The sequence below is a fragment of the Coregonus clupeaformis genome, chromosome 14 (assembly GCF_020615455.1).
Source record: "Coregonus clupeaformis isolate EN_2021a chromosome 14, ASM2061545v1, whole genome shotgun sequence".
In the NCBI taxonomy this organism is placed as follows: Eukaryota; Metazoa; Chordata; class Actinopteri; order Salmoniformes; family Salmonidae; genus Coregonus; species Coregonus clupeaformis.
In genome coordinates this window covers 19,278,993-19,298,869 of record NC_059205.1, presented here as the reverse complement: position 1 = coordinate 19,298,869, position 19,877 = coordinate 19,278,993, and positions in this window count along the sequence as shown.

Genomic DNA, 19,877 nt, shown 5'->3' with positions numbered 1-19,877 from the left:
AGATCACCTTTTGACACAGGATGCAGTGATGAGTATCAAAACTGTCACCTGTAATAAAACAAAGGGGCACTATGGTAGATGGCATCCAAAGGTTTAAGAGTAGTAGCAGCTGCACTTTGATAAATAATATCACTATAATCAAGAACAGATAAAAAGGTTGACTGAATAATTTGCTTCCTACTGCTAAGAGAAAGGCATTATCTGTTTCTATAGAAAAAGCCAACTTTAAATCTTAGCCTCTTAACCAGCTCATCTATATGTTTTTTAAACGTCAAATCCATATCAATCCAAATGCCTAAGCATTTATATGTGAGAAAACGTTTGATTGAAGAACCATCTAATGAGTGAACATGTAGTTCATCTGAAACATTATTTTTTATTTTTTAGGGGGTAGATCAGCTTTAAAATTGCAGATAGATTGTAACTTCCATCAATGTAATTGTCTGCATCACTTCCAATCCCCCATATGTTTTTTGTTTTTTCTCACACACACACACACATATATATATATATATATATATATATATATATATATATATATATATATATATATACATACATATACATATCCTTTAAAAATATATATATTTCCCTTTATTACTTTCCAACCCCACCATCCCTTCCCTAATTGGAGTAAACTAGTGAACAACAATGCTTAGGCCTCTACTTCATGCTTATACATACTATATACATTTTAAGGACACAGTCAATAATTCTATTTTGTTTGTTTTTACTCCTGAACTTCCTCCGATCATTTTCATGATGTCCATCTGGTATGCTTCTATATGCCATATATTTCTAACTGTGCTCTTTCACAAAAGCTCAAAACATATAACCTATATACTTATTATGGACACAGCATGTCTTACACTAGTTATCTTGTTTTTATTAGTTGTTGTTATTAGTCCCATCCTTCAGCTCCATTCAACACCTCCCATCTATCTCTTAACACCATCCATATTGGATTTATATTTTGCCATATATTTTTCAACTGTACTGTGATGTTTTACAAAAGTTCTGAACCTTTCTATTCTCATTGTTTCTACAGTTTGTGAATTGAAAATAAAAAAATTTGCTAAAATTATTATTATATTATTGATCGATTGACTATGACTTTTCAGATCACCCAGTAGTGCTATCTACAGGGTCAGCTCCATGCAAATATTGCAATCCTTCAGCCAGAAACAGTATCAAAACAAATGATCTAATGATTCTGTCTCTTCACAGCAAAATCTGCAGAGCTGGAAAGATTGTATCCCCCATACAAATAACATTCTATTGGTAGCAAGAATTTTATATAATAATTGAAATTGAAAAATTCTACATTTTGAATCCGGCGTCATTTTGCGTATCAGTTCATAAACACTATGCCATGGAATCGGTACGTCAAAAAATCTCTTCCCAACTATTTTGCAATCTATATGGGACGGCTGTCAATCTTTTGGTCCTTAAATGAAACTGGTAAACTTTTTTATTTATCACAATTTTCTTTAACCAATTATGTTATTTAATGCAAGGCCGACAGACAAGTTCCTTACTTTTTCCTCCTTCCACTTTCCTCTTCCATTTTTGCGGTAATGCTGCAATTATTTGGTTGTAATTTTGGGTAGAGCAGACATTTCCATATGTTTTTGTTAGCTGCATGTGTGACATAACTCCACCATTCCTACCGATAATATCATTTATGAAGATTATACCTTTTTTCTCAAAAAAGAACGTTTTTTTATCAATTAGTATATTTGAGTTTAACCACAATATTTGTTGCAATATTTGTTCTGTCATTTCTGGAGGATTAAATTGAAATTGCAACCAACTTTCTATGGCTTGTTTTAGAAATAGTGATATTTGGGAGATTATTTCCTTTTCAAATACCTGAAAGTGAAGGGTTGTAATCTGAATAAAGGGAAAAAGTCCCTTCTTGAACATTGGGTGAGACAATCTTACTAGTTTGCTAGAGAACCAGTTCGGATTTAAGTACAATTTTTGTATGACTGAAGCTTTTAGTGATAGGTCTATTGCTTTAATATTTATTAATTTCTGTCCTCCTAATTTATATTAATTATATAAATAGGCCCGTTTAATTTTATCTGGCTTGGAATATTTTTTTCTCATATAATTTAAAAAACTGTTCGCTAGGCGTAGGCAAGACCATAAGCAAACAGGTAAACTGGGATAATACTAAAGATTTTTTTGGAGTGAGATCATTTACAGTGGGGAGAACAAGTATTTGATACACTGCCGATTTTGCATGTTTTCCTACTTACAAAGCATGTAGAGGTCTGTAATTTTTATCATAGGTACACTTCAACTGTGAGAGACGGAATCTAAAACAAAAATCCAGAAAATCACATTGTATGATTTTTAAGTAATTAATTTGCATTTTATTGCATGACATAAGGATTTGATCACCTACCAACCAGTAAGAATTCCGGCTCTCACAGACCTGTTAGTTATTCTTTAAGAAGCCCTCCTGTTCTCCACTCATTACCTGTATTAACTGCACCTGTTTGAACTCGTTACCTGTATAAAAGACACCTGTCCACACACTCAATCAAACAGACTCCAACCTCTCCACAATGGCCAAGACCAGAGAGCTGTGTAAGGACATCAGGGATAAAATTGTAGACCTGCACAAGGCTCGGATGGGCTACAGGACAATAGGCAAGCAGCTTGGTGAGAAGGCAACAACTGTTGGCACAATTATTTGAAAATGGAAGAAGTTCAAGATGACGGTCAATCACCCTCGGTCTGGGGCTCCATGCAAGGTCTCACCTCGTGGGGCATCAATGATCATGAGGAAGGTGAGGGATCAGCCCAGAACCACACGGCAGGACCTGGTCAATGACCTGAAGAGAGCTGGGACCACAGTCTCAAAGAAAACCATTAGTAACACACTACGCCATCATGGATTAAAATCCTGCAACGCACCTAAGGTCCCCTTGCTCAAGCCAGCACATGTCCAGGCCCATCTGAAGTTTGCCAATGACCATCTGGATAATCTAGAGGAGGAATGGGAGAAGGTCATGTGGTCTGATGAGACAGAAATATAGCTTTTTGGTCTAAACTCCACTCGCCGTGTTTGGAGGAAGAAGAAGGATGAGTACAACCCCAAGAACACCATCCCAACCGTGAAGCATGGAGGTGGAAACATCATTCTTTGGGGATGCTTTTCTGCAAAGGGGACAGGACGACTGCACCGTATTGAGGGGAGGATGGATGGGGCCATGTATCGCGAGATCTGGGCCAACAACCTCCTTCCCTCAGTAAGAGCATTGAAGATGGGTCGTGGCTGGGTCCTCCAGCATGACAACGACTCGAAACACACAGCCAGGGCAACTAAGGAGTGGCTCCGTAAGAAGCATCTCAAGGTCCTGGAGTGGCCTAGCCAGTCTCCAGACCTGAACCCAATAGAAAATCTTTGGAGGGGAGCTGAAAGTCCGTATTGTCCAGACACAGCCCCGAAACCTGAAGGATCTGGAGAAGGTCTGTATGGAGGAGTGGGCCAAAATCCCTGCTGCAGTGTGTGCAAACCTGGTCAAGACCTACAGGAAACATATGATCTCTGTAATTGCAAACAAAGGTTTCTGTACCAAATATTAAGTTCTGCTTTTCTGATGTATCAAATACTTATGTCATGCAATAAAATGCAAATTAATTACTTAAAAATCATACAATGTGATTTTCTGGATTTTTGTTTTAGATACCGTCTCACACAGGTGAAGTGTACCTATGATAAAAATTACAGACCTCTACATGCTTTGTAAGTAGGAAAACCTGCAAAATCGGCAGTGTATCAAATACTTGTTCTCCCCACTGTATTTCATTTGGGATATGTATTCTGAGTATATCCACATCACCATCAGACCATTTTATTGGTAAACTACATGGTAATGTAATGTAATTTTTTATTTTTTAGTGATCCAATACTTAATATAGTACATTTATCATAATTTGGTTGTAATCCAGAGAGGCTAGAAAATGTATCTAGATCCGCTATGAGGCTGTGGAGGGATTCAAGTTGTGGATTTAAAAGAAAACATGAATCATCAGCGTACAATGACATCTTTGTTTTTAAGCCCTGGATTTCTAATCCCTTGATATTATTGTTGGATCTGATTTAAATAGCTAACATCTCGATGGCAATAATAAATAGATATGCCGATAGTGGACAACCTTGTTTCACTCCTCTTGACAGTTTTAAACTTTCTGAGAAATAGCCATTATTTACTATTTTACACCTAGGGTTACTATACATGATTTTAACCCAATTTATAAGAGATTGTCCAAAATTGAAATGCTCCAGGCATTTATATATATCGTACTTTGTCAAATGCCTTTTCGAAGTCTGCTATGAATAGTAGCCTTATAGCCTGTACTTGCCTTATATTATCTCCAATGTATCACCCATGTAAAAAACCTGTCTGATTAGAATTAATAATGTCCGACAATACCTTTTTAATTCTATGCGCTATACATTTTGCTAGAATTTTTTGCATCACAACACTGAAGTGTAAGGGGCCGCCAATTTCTTTAATGGACTGGATCTTTATATTTTCCACTTGTATCCTGTTTCAGTAATAATGAAATCAGACCTCCTTCTTGAGTGTCTGATAATCTACCATTTACATAGGAGTGGTTAAAACATGCTAATAACGGTCCTCTGAGTTTATAAAAAAGGTTTGGTATACCTCGACTGGTATGCCATCCAACCCTGGAGTTTTCCCCGGACTTAAAGTTTACAGTCTTTAGTTCCTCCTCTGTCATTTCACCTTCACATGAGTCTTTCTGTATGGCTGTTAATTTTACATTATCAATAGAAAAAAAGAGTTGATGGAGGCGACTGAAACGAAAACATATGCTTAAAATACTTTGTTTCCTTCAAAATATAATTTGGTGAATCATGGGTTACTCCGTCATTTGTAACCAGTTCCAATAAATTATTTTTGGTAGCATTCCTATGTTGAAAATTAAAAAAGAATTTGGTGCATTTTTCCCCATATTCCATCCAGTTTGCTTTATTTTTTATAATATATTACACTTGATCTTTCTTGAATAAGTTTCTCCATTTCTTTTAGTTTTTCCTCTAATTTATTCTGAGCCTCTGTGTTACAGTTTTTATTGCTATGTTCTGTTAGACCTTCTATTTCCTTTGTTAGTGTGGACTCTTTTGACCTAAATTGCTTTTGTTTTCGAGATGAGGACTGAATTGCATGGCCTCTAAAGGCACATTTAAAGGTGTCCCATACAATAAGGGGATTTGCTGTACCTATGTTATGTCAGAAAAAATCAGTTATAAATTCCTCTGTCCTAGTTAAAAACAATTTATCATCCAATAGGCTTTGATTACATTTCCAATATCCTCGCCCATGTGGAAATTCAGTAAGAGTAATGTACAGTGGGGAAAAAAAGTATTTAGTCAGCCACCAATTGTGCAAGTTCTCCCACTTAAAAAGATGAGAGAGGCCTGTAATTTTCATCATAGGTACACGTCAACTATGACAGACAAATTGAGAATTTTTTTCCAGAAAATCACATTGTAGGATTTTTAATGAATTTATTTGCAAATTATGGTGGAAAATAAATATTTGGTCACCTACAAACAAGCAAGATTTCTGGCTCTCACAGACCTGTAACTTCTTCTTTAAGAGGCTCCTCTGTCCTCCACTCGTTACCTGTAGTAATGGCACCTGTTTGAACTTGTTATCAGTATAAAAGACACCTGTCCACAACCTCAAACTGTCACACTCCAAACTCCACTATGGCCAAGACCAAAGAGCTGTCAAAGGACACCAGAAACAAAATTGTAGACCTGCACCAGGCTGGGAAGACTGAATCTGCAATAGGTAAGCAGCTTGGTTTGAAGAAATCAACTGTGGGAGCAATTATTAGGAAATGGAAGACATACAAGACCACTGATAATCTCCCTCAATCTGGGGCTCCACGCAAGATCTCACCCCGTGGGGTCAAAATGATCACAAGAACGGTGAGCAAAAATCCCAGAACCACACGGGGGGACCTAGTGAATGACCTGCAGAGAGCTGGGACCAAAGTAACAAAGCCTACCATCAGTAACACACTACGCCGCCAGGGACTCAAATCCTGCAGTGCCAGATGTGTCCCCCTGCTTAAGCCAGTACATGTCCAGGCCCGTCTGAAGTTTGCTAGAGTGCATTTGGATGATCCAGAAGAGGATTGGGAGAATGTCATATGGTCAGATGAAACCAAAATATAACTTTTTGGTAAAAACTCAACTCGTCGTGTTTGGAGGACAAAGAATGCTGAGTTGCATCCAAAGAACACCATACCTACTGTGAAGCATGGGGGTGGAAACATCATGCTTTGGGGCTGTTTTTCTGCAAAGGGACCAGGACGACTGATCCGTGTAAAGGAAAGAATGAATGGGGCCATGTATCGTGAGATTTTGAGTGAAAACCTCCTTCCATCAGCAAGGGCATTGAAGATGAAACGTGGCTGGGTCTTTCAGCATGACAATGATCCCAAACACACCGCCCGGGCAACGAAGGAGTGGCTTCGTAAGAAGCATTTCAAGGCCCTGAAGTGGCCTAGCCAGTCTCCAGATCTCAACCCCATAGAAAATCTTTGGAGGGAGTTGAAAGTCTGTGTTGCCCAGCGACAGCCCCAAAACATCACTGCTCTAGAGGAGATCTGCATGGAGGAATGGGCCAAAATACCAGCAACAGTGTGTGAAAACCTTGTGAAGACTTACAGAAAACGTTTGACCTGTGTCATTGCCAACAAAGGGTATATAACAAAGTATTGAGAAACTTTTGTTATTGACCAAATACTTATTTTCCACCATAATTTGCAAATAAATTCATAAAAAATCCTACAATGTGATTTTCTGGATTTTTATTTCTCATTTTGTCTGTCATAGTTGACGTGTACCTATGATGAAAATGACAGGCCTCTCTCATCTTTTTAAGTGTGAGAACTTGCACAATTGGTGGCTGACTAAATACTTTTTTCCCCCACTGTATATGCCAATTATATGATGGTCCGACCGCATTCTGACCCCTATCAACACTTTTTAAACGTTTGGTGCCAACGAGAATGACATAAGAAAGAAGTCAAGACGACTAGCTTGATTGAGTCTCCGCCAGTCTCCGCCAACAACCTCCTTCCCTCAGTAAGAGCATTGAAGATGGGTCGTGGCTGGGTCCTCCAGCATGACAACGACTCGAAACACACAGCCAGGGCAACTAAGGAGTGGCTCCGTAAGAAGCATCTCAAGGTCCTGGAGTGGCCTAGCCAGTCTCCAGACCTGAACCCAATAGAAAATCTTTGGAGGGAGCTGAAAGTCCGTATTGTCCAGACACAGCCCCGAAACCTGAAGGATCTGGAGAAGGTCTGTATGGAGGAGTGGGCCAAAATCCCTGCTGCAGTGTGTGCAAACCTGGTCAAGACCTACAGGAAACATATGATCTCTGTAATTGCAAACAAAGGTTTCTGTACCAAATATTAAGTTCTGCTTTTCTGATGTATCAAATACTTATGTCATGCAATAAAATGCAAATTAATTACTTAAAAATCATACAATGTGATTTTCTGGATTTTTGTTTTAGATACCGTCTCACACAGGTGAAGTGTACCTATGATAAAAATTACAGACCTCTACATGCTTTGTAAGTAGGAAAACCTGCAAAATCGGCAGTGTATCAAATACTTGTTCTCCCCACTGTATTTCATTTGGGATATGTATTCTGAGTATATCCACATCACCATCAGACCATTTTATTGGTAAACTACATGGTAATGTAATGTAATTTTTTTATTTTTTAGTGATCCAATACTTAATATAGTACATTTATCATAATTTGGTTGTAATCCAGAGAGGCTAGAAAATGTATCTAGATCCGCTATGAGGCTGTGGAGGGATTCAAGTTGTGGATTTAAAAGAAAACATGAATCATCAGCGTACAATGACATCTTTGTTTTTAAGCCCTGGATTTCTAATCCCTTGATATTATTGTTGGATCTGATTTAAATAGCTAACATCTCGATGGCAATAATAAATAGATATGCCGATAGTGGACAACCTTGTTTCACTCCTCTTGACAGTTTTAAACTTTCTGAGAAATAGCCATTATTTACTATTTTACACCTAGGGTTACTATACATGATTTTAACCCAATTTATAAGAGATTGTCCAAAATTGAAATGCTCCAGGCATTTATATATATCGTACTTTGTCAAATGCCTTTTCGAAGTCTGCTATGAATAGTAGCCTTATAGCCTGTACTTGCCTTATATTATCTCCAATGTATCACCCATGTAAAAAAACCTGTCTGATTAGAATTAATAATGTCCGACAATACCTTTTTAATTCTATGCGCTATACATTTTGCTAGAATTTTTTGCATCACAACACTGAAGTGTAAGGGGCCGCCAATTTCTTTAATGGACTGGATCTTTATATTTTCCACTTGTATCCTGTTTCAGTAATAATGAAATCAGACCTCCTTCTTGAGTGTCTGATAATCTACCATTTACATAGGAGTGGTTAAAACATGCTAATAACGGTCCTCTGAGTTTATAAAAAAAGGTTTGGTATACCTCGACTGGTATGCCATCCAACCCTGGAGTTTTCCCGGACTTAAAGTTTACAGTCTTTAGTTCCTCCTCTGTCATTTCACCTTCACATGAGTCTTTCTGTATGGCTGTTAATTTTACATTATCAATAGAAAAAAAGAGTTGATGGAGGCGACTGAAACGAAAACATATGCTTAAAATACTTTGTTTCCTTCAAAATATAATTTGGTGAATCATGGGTTACTCCGTCATTTGTAACCAGTTCCAATAAATTATTTTTGGTAGCATTCCTATGTTGAAAATTAAAAAAAGAATTTGGTGCATTTTTCCCCATATTCCATCCAGTTTGCTTTATTTTTTATAATATATTACACTTGATCTTTCTTGAATAAGTTTCTCCATTTCTTTTAGTTTTTCCTCTAATTTATTCTGAGCCTCTGTGTTACAGTTTTTATTGCTATGTTCTGTTAGACCTTCTATTTCCTTTGTTAGTGTGGACTCTTTTGACCTAAATTGCTTTTGTTTTCGAGATGAGGACTGAATTGCATGGCCTCTAAAGGCACATTTAAAGGTGTCCCATACAATAAGGGGATTTGCTGTACCTATGTTATGTCAGAAAAAATCAGTTATAAATTCCTCTGTCCTAGTTAAAAACAATTTATCATCCAATAGGCTTTGATTACATTTCCAATATCCTCGCCCATGTGGAAATTCAGTAAGAGTAATGTACAGTGGGGAAAAAAAGTATTTAGTCAGCCACCAATTGTGCAAGTTCTCCCACTTAAAAAGATGAGAGAGGCCTGTAATTTTCATCATAGGTACACGTCAACTATGACAGACAAATTGAGAATTTTTTTTCCAGAAAATCACATTGTAGGATTTTTAATGAATTTATTTGCAAATTATGGTGGAAAATAAATATTTGGTCACCTACAAACAAGCAAGATTTCTGGCTCTCACAGACCTGTAACTTCTTCTTTAAGAGGCTCCTCTGTCCTCCACTCGTTACCTGTAGTAATGGCACCTGTTTGAACTTGTTATCAGTATAAAAGACACCTGTCCACAACCTCAAACTGTCACACTCCAAACTCCACTATGGCCAAGACCAAAGAGCTGTCAAAGGACACCAGAAACAAAATTGTAGACCTGCACCAGGCTGGGAAGACTGAATCTGCAATAGGTAAGCAGCTTGGTTTGAAGAAATCAACTGTGGGAGCAATTATTAGGAAATGGAAGACATACAAGACCACTGATAATCTCCCTCAATCTGGGGCTCCACGCAAGATCTCACCCCGTGGGGTCAAAATGATCACAAGAACGGTGAGCAAAAATCCCAGAACCACACGGGGGACCTAGTGAATGACCTGCAGAGAGCTGGGACCAAAGTAACAAAGCCTACCATCAGTAACACACTACGCCGCCAGGGACTCAAATCCTGCAGTGCCAGATGTGTCCCCCTGCTTAAGCCAGTACATGTCCAGGCCCGTCTGAAGTTTGCTAGAGTGCATTTGGATGATCCAGAAGAGGATTGGGAGAATGTCATATGGTCAGATGAAACCAAAATATAACTTTTTGGTAAAAACTCAACTCGTCGTGTTTGGAGGACAAAGAATGCTGAGTTGCATCCAAAGAACACCATACCTACTGTGAAGCATGGGGGTGGAAACATCATGCTTTGGGGCTGTTTTTCTGCAAAGGGACCAGGACGACTGATCCGTGTAAAGGAAAGAATGAATGGGGCCATGTATCGTGAGATTTTGAGTGAAAACCTCCTTCCATCAGCAAGGGCATTGAAGATGAAACGTGGCTGGGTCTTTCAGCATGACAATGATCCCAAACACACCGCCCGGGCAACGAAGGAGTGGCTTCGTAAGAAGCATTTCAAGGCCCTGAAGTGGCCTAGCCAGTCTCCAGATCTCAACCCCATAGAAAATCTTTGGAGGGAGTTGAAAGTCTGTGTTGCCCAGCGACAGCCCCAAAACATCACTGCTCTAGAGGAGATCTGCATGGAGGAATGGGCCAAAATACCAGCAACAGTGTGTGAAAACCTTGTGAAGACTTACAGAAAACGTTTGACCTGTGTCATTGCCAACAAAGGGTATATAACAAAGTATTGAGAAACTTTTGTTATTGACCAAATACTTATTTTCCACCATAATTTGCAAATAAATTCATAAAAAATCCTACAATGTGATTTTCTGGATTTTTATTTCTCATTTTGTCTGTCATAGTTGACGTGTACCTATGATGAAAATGACAGGCCTCTCTCATCTTTTTAAGTGTGAGAACTTGCACAATTGGTGGCTGACTAAATACTTTTTCCCCCACTGTATATGCCAATTATATGATGGTCCGACCGCATTCTGACCCCTATCAACACTTTTTAAACGTTTGGTGCCAACGAGAATGACATAAGAAAGAAGTCAAGACGACTAGCTTGATTGAGTCTCCGCCAGTCTCCGCCAACAACCTCCTTCCCTCAGTAAGAGCATTGAAGATGGGTCGTGGCTGGGTCCTCCAGCATGACAACGACTCGAAACACACAGCCAGGGCAACTAAGGAGTGGCTCCGTAAGAAGCATCTCAAGGTCCTGGAGTGGCCTAGCCAGTCTCCAGACCTGAACCCAATAGAAAATCTTTGGAGGGAGCTGAAAGTCCGTATTGTCCAGACACAGCCCCGAAACCTGAAGGATCTGGAGAAGGTCTGTATGGAGGAGTGGGCCAAAATCCCTGCTGCAGTGTGTGCAAACCTGGTCAAGACCTACAGGAAACATATGATCTCTGTAATTGCAAACAAAGGTTTCTGTACCAAATATTAAGTTCTGCTTTTCTGATGTATCAAATACTTATGTCATGCAATAAAATGCAAATTAATTACTTAAAAATCATACAATGTGATTTTCTGGATTTTTGTTTTAGATACCGTCTCACACAGGTGAAGTGTACCTATGATAAAAATTACAGACCTCTACATGCTTTGTAAGTAGGAAAACCTGCAAAATCGGCAGTGTATCAAATACTTGTTCTCCCCACTGTATTTCATTTGGGATATGTATTCTGAGTATATCCACATCACCATCAGACCATTTTATTGGTAAACTACATGGTAATGTAATGTAATTTTTTTATTTTTTAGTGATCCAATACTTAATATAGTACATTTATCATAATTTGGTTGTAATCCAGAGAGGCTAGAAAATGTATCTAGATCCGCTATGAGGCTGTGGAGGGATTCAAGTTGTGGATTTAAAAGAAAACATGAATCATCAGCGTACAATGACATCTTTGTTTTTAAGCCCTGGATTTCTAATCCCTTGATATTATTGTTGGATCTGATTTAAATAGCTAACATCTCGATGGCAATAATAAATAGATATGCCGATAGTGGACAACCTTGTTTCACTCCTCTTGACAGTTTTAAACTTTCTGAGAAATAGCCATTATTTACTATTTTACACCTAGGGTTACTATACATGATTTTAACCCAATTTATAAGAGATTGTCCAAAATTGAAATGCTCCAGGCATTTATATATATCGTACTTTGTCAAATGCCTTTTCGAAGTCTGCTATGAATAGTAGCCTTATAGCCTGTACTTGCCTTATATTATCTCCAATGTATCACCCATGTAAAAAACCTGTCTGATTAGAATTAATAATGTCCGACAATACCTTTTTAATTCTATGCGCTATACATTTTGCTAGAATTTTTTGCATCACAACACTGAAGTGTAAGGGGCCGCCAATTTCTTTAATGGACTGGATCTTTATATTTTCCACTTGTATCCTGTTTCAGTAATAATGAAATCAGACCTCCTTCTTGAGTGTCTGATAATCTACCATTTACATAGGAGTGGTTAAAACATGCTAATAACGGTCCTCTGAGTTTATAAAAAAGGTTTGGTATACCTCGACTGGTATGCCATCCAACCCTGGAGTTTTCCCCGGACTTAAAGTTTACAGTCTTTAGTTCCTCCTCTGTCATTTCACCTTCACATGAGTCTTTCTGTATGGCTGTTAATTTTACATTATCAATAGAAAAAAAGAGTTGATGGAGGCGACTGAAACGAAAACATATGCTTAAAATACTTTGTTTCCTTCAAAATATAATTTGGTGAATCATGGGTTACTCCGTCATTTGTAACCAGTTCCAATAAATTATTTTTGGTAGCATTCCTATGTTGAAAATTAAAAAAGAATTTGGTGCATTTTTCCCCATATTCCATCCAGTTTGCTTTATTTTTTATAATATATTACACTTGATCTTTCTTGAATAAGTTTCTCCATTTCTTTTAGTTTTTCCTCTAATTTATTCTGAGCCTCTGTGTTACAGTTTTTATTGCTATGTTCTGTTAGACCTTCTATTTCCTTTGTTAGTGTGGACTCTTTTGACCTAAATTGCTTTTGTTTTCGAGATGAGGACTGAATTGCATGGCCTCTAAAGGCACATTTAAAGGTGTCCCATACAATAAGGGGATTTGCTGTACCTATGTTATGTCAGAAAAAATCAGTTATAAATTCCTCTGTCCTAGTTAAAAACAATTTATCATCCAATAGGCTTTGATTACATTTCCAATATCCTCGCCCATGTGGAAATTCAGTAAGAGTAATGTACAGTGGGGAAAAAAAGTATTTAGTCAGCCACCAATTGTGCAAGTTCTCCCACTTAAAAAGATGAGAGAGGCCTGTAATTTTCATCATAGGTACACGTCAACTATGACAGACAAATTGAGAATTTTTTTTCCAGAAAATCACATTGTAGGATTTTTAATGAATTTATTTGCAAATTATGGTGGAAAATAAATATTTGGTCACCTACAAACAAGCAAGATTTCTGGCTCTCACAGACCTGTAACTTCTTCTTTAAGAGGCTCCTCTGTCCTCCACTCGTTACCTGTAGTAATGGCACCTGTTTGAACTTGTTATCAGTATAAAAGACACCTGTCCACAACCTCAAACTGTCACACTCCAAACTCCACTATGGCCAAGACCAAAGAGCTGTCAAAGGACACCAGAAACAAAATTGTAGACCTGCACCAGGCTGGGAAGACTGAATCTGCAATAGGTAAGCAGCTTGGTTTGAAGAAATCAACTGTGGGAGCAATTATTAGGAAATGGAAGACATACAAGACCACTGATAATCTCCCTCAATCTGGGGCTCCACGCAAGATCTCACCCCGTGGGGTCAAAATGATCACAAGAACGGTGAGCAAAAATCCCAGAACCACACGGGGGGACCTAGTGAATGACCTGCAGAGAGCTGGGACCAAAGTAACAAAGCCTACCATCAGTAACACACTACGCCGCCAGGGACTCAAATCCTGCAGTGCCAGATGTGTCCCCCTGCTTAAGCCAGTACATGTCCAGGCCCGTCTGAAGTTTGCTAGAGTGCATTTGGATGATCCAGAAGAGGATTGGGAGAATGTCATATGGTCAGATGAAACCAAAATATAACTTTTTGGTAAAAACTCAACTCGTCGTGTTTGGAGGACAAAGAATGCTGAGTTGCATCCAAAGAACACCATACCTACTGTGAAGCATGGGGGTGGAAACATCATGCTTTGGGGCTGTTTTTCTGCAAAGGGACCAGGACGACTGATCCGTGTAAAGGAAAGAATGAATGGGGCCATGTATCGTGAGATTTTGAGTGAAAACCTCCTTCCATCAGCAAGGGCATTGAAGATGAAACGTGGCTGGGTCTTTCAGCATGACAATGATCCCAAACACACCGCCCGGGCAACGAAGGAGTGGCTTCGTAAGAAGCATTTCAAGGCCCTGAAGTGGCCTAGCCAGTCTCCAGATCTCAACCCCATAGAAAATCTTTGGAGGGGAGTTGAAAGTCTGTGTTGCCCAGCGACAGCCCCAAAACATCACTGCTCTAGAGGAGATCTGCATGGAGGAATGGGCCAAAATACCAGCAACAGTGTGTGAAAACCTTGTGAAGACTTACAGAAAACGTTTGACCTGTGTCATTGCCAACAAAGGGTATATAACAAAGTATTGAGAAACTTTTGTTATTGACCAAATACTTATTTTCCACCATAATTTGCAAATAAATTCATAAAAAATCCTACAATGTGATTTTCTGGATTTTTATTTCTCATTTTGTCTGTCATAGTTGACGTGTACCTATGATGAAAATGACAGGCCTCTCTCATCTTTTTAAGTGTGAGAACTTGCACAATTGGTGGCTGACTAAATACTTTTTTCCCCCACTGTATATGCCAATTATATGATGGTCCGACCGCATTCTGACCCCTATCAACACTTTTTAAACGTTTGGTGCCAACGAGAATGACATAAGAAAGAAGTCAAGACGACTAGCTTGATTGAGTCTCCGCCATGTATGTCTCACTAGATCAGGATATTTAAGCCTCCATATATCTACTAGTTCTAATGTATCCATGACATTCACGATTTCCTTAAGAGCATGAGGGTGATTGTTTGTAGTGTGATTTCCTTTACGGTCCATTGAGCTATTTAAAACGGTATTATAATCTCCCACCATAATAATAGAGTCTTGAATTGCTTGCAAGGTCGATCATTTATTATATATATTTTCAAAGTGTGGATCATCATTATTTGGTCCGTAAAGGTTAATGAGCCATATTTGTTTATCGTCCAATAACATATTTAAAATAATCCATCTACCTTGCGTATCTGTTTGGACAATTTGCACATTCGGATCGAAATTACTGTTAATTAATATCATCACCGCATTTGAATTTCTTAGCCCATGGGAGAAGTATATTTTGCCCCCCCCCATTCCTTTTTCCACGCAACTTCATCTAGAATTGTTGAATGGGTTTCCTGTAAACAATATATATTATATTCCTTCTCTTTGAGCCATGTAAATATTGTTATTCTTTTGTTATTATCAGCTAAGCCATTACAATTATAACTGGCTATACTTATTTCACCACATACCATAATGAGATACAAGTTTCAAATCTATTTGTCATTATATATGTTTGTAAATTTACCACCCCTGTCCCCCCTGGATCCCTATGCCCCCGAGGGGCCAGGACCCATCCATCGAAAACATCACATAGTGCCACCCACAAAACAGAAGCAGGTCAACCGCCAAAAGCATTTCCAATGCTCTCATCTCAATATATTTATATAGCTATTTAAAAAATATCTATTCAAATATCTTGCATATCTTATTTTCCATCATTATCAATTAATGTGGGTAAAAATGTTGGCAGTTCATGCGTAGGATTTGAACCTATAACCCGAATTGCCATTGTATTACATTACATTTTTAACAAGCAACTACCACTTCAGCAAACAACCACTGCGATTCACCTGAGACACAAACACCATGGGTTACTGCAGCCAGTGTTGCCAGCACTGCCACTACCTGGGTGGGGGTACCCCACCGGAATCCACACCGGCTAGGTACAAGGTCGTCAAGGTTCTCATTAGCAGCTTTGAGAATTTCCTTGTATATTATGCTCCCCCATCGGGGGCTCTGGCTTTGTAGGACCAACCCTGCCAGGCAGGCTCAGAATCTTGAGGGGGCGGTGCTGCTCAAGTAGGTCTCTGACCGCATTTATTTCTCTGTTTAGGCTGCATATAGGCAATTCAGAGCAGGTCCATAAAACAGATGGGAACTTCTCTTTGGTGTATGGGTCGCTCAGGTGGGTGTCCAGGATATAGGGTTGGGGATCGTTCCATCATGATAGGACAATAAAAAAATAGATTAGATGTATACTATATTTGAAAATGTATATCCCTCATCTACACAAAATTGAAAGCCCTCTCTCACAACCCCTGCTCATAGACACCCGTTGATTCTGGGATATGCAACCATTTCCCCTCTCACTCACTTAACGCCAGACTTTTCCAAACACAAAAACGCACACCACATGGCTGATTGCGGAGGACAGGGGCCGAGCGCGCAAGCGCACACACGCGCGCCTGCATCCCACACCTGCCGCAATATTCTTACAAGAGTTTGAAAACACCATGTACAGTATTTGGTTTTGCCTGTATTAAGCACAAGTTTGAAATCAGCAAGGGATTCCTGCATAGCTATAAAATCTGACTGTAGTTTTGACACAGCCAGATCAACAGTCGGGGCAATAACATACATAATAGTATCATCCGCATATAGATGAAGTAATTTTTTTTTAACAGATTGACCAATGGTGTTGATATAAATAGTGAAGAGAATAGGTCCCAAAATCGACCCCTGTGGTACACCTTTATGTACTTCAAGAAATTCTGACTTAACCCCATCAATCACGATAGCCTGACTTCTGTCACTAAGATAATCATGAAACCATGAACAGGCATCAGATCTCAGGCCTATCAAGGACAGCTTATTCAATAAAATAGCATGATCAATAGTATCAAAAGCTTTTGACAGGTCCACAAAACAAAGCAGCACCTTTCATTTTAGTGTCTAAAGCATTGACAAGATCATTAACAACTAAAGTGGTTGCTGTAATAGTGCTATGCCCAGGCCTAAACCCTGATTGGTTTACATTCAAAATACATTTCTCAGATAAAAAAGAGCAAAGTTGTACATGTACCAAGGATTCAAGAATCTTAGCTAGACAAGGAAGCCTTGAAATGGGGCGATAATTATTAAGATCACTACTATCCCCGCCCTTATGGAGTGGCAGCACATGAGCTGATTTCCATACTTTTTGAACATTTCCTGATAACAATGTTAAATAAAAAATGTGGGTTAATGAGCCAACAATGATGGGCGCTGCACACTTAAATAGACAGGAATCCAATTAGTCGCCCCTGTGGATTTCTTACGTCTATTGCTAGCAAAGCATCCAGGACTTATTTTTCTATAAATAGCCTAAAAGAAAAGCTTTGACTATCATTTCTCTGATCATTCAGCAAGTTTCCCTATCAGCATCCAGCTCAATATCATTGTGGATAGGCTTAGAAGTTCTTTCAAAGAGATATCCTGCTGAAATAAAATTGTGATTAAATGCATCAATGATGGCATTTTTTCCCGTAATGAGCCAATGTCTGAATGTATTTGTTGTGGCAGAGAGGAGGAAGTAGAACCCTTCAGGGATTTGACAGTTTTCCAGAATTTAGCCGGGTTCCCATTACAATCCGAAAGAGCGGTTACATAATAATCAGATTTAGCCTTTCTGATTTGTCTTACACAATGACTCCTCAGTTGCTTAAAAGCTTGCCAGTCCGGGGCTAAGCCTGTGTTCCTGGCCTTGACCCAAGCATCATCTCTTTTATGAATTACTTCTGATAATTCCGGAGTATACCAGGCATTCGATCTACCTTTAACCCTTCATTTTTTTGAAGGGAGCATGATTATCCACAATAGTATTGAAGACATCTGCAAAAAGGCTGAAAGCTAAATCAGGTTCAGGGATAGCTGAAATACAATCAAGGTCACAAAGATAAAGATCATGTTAAAAAAGCCTGTTCACTGAAGTTTTTTAAGTTCCTCTTTATATGACACGAAGGCTTCGATTTTTGTATTCTCACATCTCAAACACAAACAACTGGGCAATGGTCACTAATGGTCATTAACATATTTCCCTGGTGTATTCGTTAAGATAAGATCAATCAGAGTTGACTTTGAAGTATCTTTAGGGTTGGGCCGTGTAGGCTTAGTCACCAGCTGGGTTAGGTTTAGATCATTTAGATAACCTGAAGCCTGCATTCCCAATCATAATTTAGGTCACACAGGATAATAACTTCTGATTTAATAAAAGAAGACAACAAACTACTTAACTCTTCGTGTGCACAAAGGTTAGCCGAGGGAGGACGGTAGACCCCTATAACAGTTATGGAGAAATACTTCCCCAGACAAAGGCTTAAAGATAGTAGCTCAAATTTTTTGGACAAGGGAAATTGGATTTCAGTAAAGATGATTTTTATAAGAATGGCGACTCCTCCACCTCTACCCTGTCTGTCAGCTCTGAACACATTATAACCCCCAATATTAATATCAGAGTCCAGAATGTCCCCAGAGATCCAAGTTTCAGTCAATACCAGAATGTCCGGATTCATCTGCATAGCCCAGAGCTTAAAGTCACATGGAGTCTCCAACTCAAACAAGCTACGTTCAAAAGGCATTTGCAGGCCCTGTCTGATGGTTGATATTGATATATTTGGTATGGCTATAAGATTGCATAGAACTGTACCATTTGGTCTACCCCTATTGGTAATTCTTCATGGATAGCTAGCTAGCCAGTTAGCCCTATTGACTTACTATGGACTTACCCATTCACTGAACCGTCTTCCAGCCAGGACAACAATGGCAGTAGAAACTAAACAAGATATACACAAAGCAACTTCATAACTATCAGCTAGCTGTACAGTGCATTCGGACAGTATTCAGACCCCTTCACTCTTTCCACATTTTGTTACGCTACAGCCTTATTCTAAAATGGATTACATTACTTTTTTCCCTCATCAATCTACACACAATACCCCATAATGACAAAGCAAAAACAGGTTTTTAGAAATGTTTGCAAATTTATAAAAATAAAAAACAGGGCCTCCCGAGTGGCGCAGTGGCCTAAGGCACTGCATCGCAGTGTTGCGGTGTCACTACAACCTGGAGTTCGATCCCAGGCAGTTTCATTACCGGCCGTGACCGGGAGTCCCATAGGGCGGCGCACAATTGGCCCAGCGTCGTCCGAGTTAGGGGAGGGTTTGGCCGGAGGGGCTTTACTTGGCTCATCGCGCTCTAGCGACTCCTTGTGGCGGACCAGGCACCTGCACGCTGACTTCGGTCGTCAGTTGAACGGTGTTCCCTCCGACACATTGGTGCAGATGGCTTCCAGGTTAAGCGAGCGGGTGTTAAGAAGCACGGTTTGGCCGGTCATGTTTCGGAGGACACATGACTCGACCTTCACCTCTCCCGAGCCCGTTGGGGAGTTGCAGCGATGAGACAAGATCGTAATCACGAAATTGGGGAGAAAAAGGGGGGTAAAAATTACAATAAATAAATAATAACACAGAAATACCTTATTTACATAAGTATTCAGACCCTTTGCTATGAGACTCGAAATTGAGCTCAGGTGCATCCTGTTTCCATTGATCATCCTTGAGATGTTTCTACAACTTGATTGGAGTCCACCTGTGGTAAATTCAATTGATTGGACATGATTTGGAAAGGTACACAACTGTCTATATAAGGTCCCACAGTTGACAGTGCATGTCAGAGCAGAAACCAAGCCATGAGGTCGAAGGAATTGTCTGTAGAGCTCCGAGACAGGATTGTGTTGAGGGACAGATCTGGGGAAGGATATCAAAACATTTCTGCAGCATTGAAGGTCCCCAAGCACACAGTGGCCTCCATCATTCTTAAATGGAAGAAGTTTGG